This window comes from Alligator sinensis, unplaced genomic scaffold, assembly GCF_000455745.1.
Source record: "Alligator sinensis unplaced genomic scaffold, ASM45574v1 scaffold628_2, whole genome shotgun sequence".
In the NCBI taxonomy this organism is placed as follows: domain Eukaryota; kingdom Metazoa; phylum Chordata; order Crocodylia; family Alligatoridae; genus Alligator; species Alligator sinensis.
Window position 1 is genome coordinate 7,147,496 of NW_005841833.1, and position 1,286 is coordinate 7,148,781.

Here is a 1,286-nt window from a genome sequence, read left to right on the forward strand (position 1 = left end):
AACGAGAGAGGCGTGAGAAGCACCAGGGCCTAGAGCAGTAGTGCGATTTCCCTGAATGAAAATCAGAGCAAAACACTAACCCGGCACATCTTCTGGTCTCTGAGGTCATGCACTAAGAGAGCTACAAACACTTCCCAAAGGCCTGCCGTGGAAAACACATTTTCCTTTGGCTTTTGAGTGTGGGAAGTAGTGCCCTTCCGCGGTGGGGAAAAGGACAGGCTCCCAAATGTAACCCAGGCTGCATCACCACTGCGCAGCTACGGCACGGAAGTGCACGGACGACTTCCGCTTCCAGGAGCGGTCAAGCCATGCCGCTACAGCGAAGCAGTCGTTTGAGTGCGACCAGGACCTCCCGGATTCCCAGGGTGGCTCTGATGCGGACTCGGTGTCTGATTTCAACAAGTCACTTAATTTCTCAGCTGCAGCATCTGGTCTGGAAAATGGGAATAATGGTATTTACTCCCTCAAAAAGAAACTCGCTGTGTAACTGTCTGTAAAGTAGAGGGCACTACATCCGCTCCAAATGTTATTAAAGCAGGTTATGTGGAGAATCCAATCAGTAGTTATCTTCACAGTTTAAAGTGTGAACCTCATTTCCAGTCTCAGTTTGTCTTGCTCCAACTTCCAGCCACTAGATCTCATTATACCTTTATCAGCTACATTAAAGAGCCTTCTGCCCTAAAATTTCTCTCTCCCATGTAGGTCCTTATAGATTTCAATCAAGTCACTCTGTAACCTTCTCATTGATAAGCTCCTTCGACTGAGCTCAATACGAGACAGTGCTCCAGGCCTTGAATCATTCCTTCTCATCCTCATTCTGACACACAGAGCAATTCCAGCCGTTATCCACATTTGAGTTATGAAAAATATTTAGCACCTTTTTAGAAAAAGAACAACGGTGACTTTCTTCTTTCTGGACAGACGGAGCAAAACGTGTTGCTAGAGCTGCAGACAGCGTCTGAACTCTCCTCGCTGCACAGAGCAGCAAACTACCAGGGAAGGAGGCTTCCCCTGGATGTGTCACGTTACTCGAGGTGGAAAAGCCTGTGTAGGTGTGATGGTAAGGACAACTAATAACTATTTCAGTGACAACGCTGGGGAGACTAGCACTGAGTTTCCCAGTATACACTCCAGCCTTTGGATAGCCTCAGCTCCTGCACTTGTGGTACAAATCATGCCAAATACTGCACGTACCACGAGTCTCAGAAGCGACAGTCTGGGTTCTAGCGGGGGAAACAAACCAGCTAACAAAACCCGTTGGTTTTGCTTGGTTAACTCAGTGATGT

The 1,286-nt window shown here is 47.7% G+C and overlaps 1 protein-coding gene across 1 annotated transcript in view; it reads right to left on the bottom strand.

Annotated features, from left to right (window-relative positions):
- The window catches only part of LOC102386707 (solute carrier family 2, facilitated glucose transporter member 11-like), a 16,839-nt gene that overhangs the window by 13,090 nt on the left and 2,463 nt on the right, over window positions 1-1,286 (bottom strand). The gene's annotated exons all lie outside the window — the stretch shown is intronic.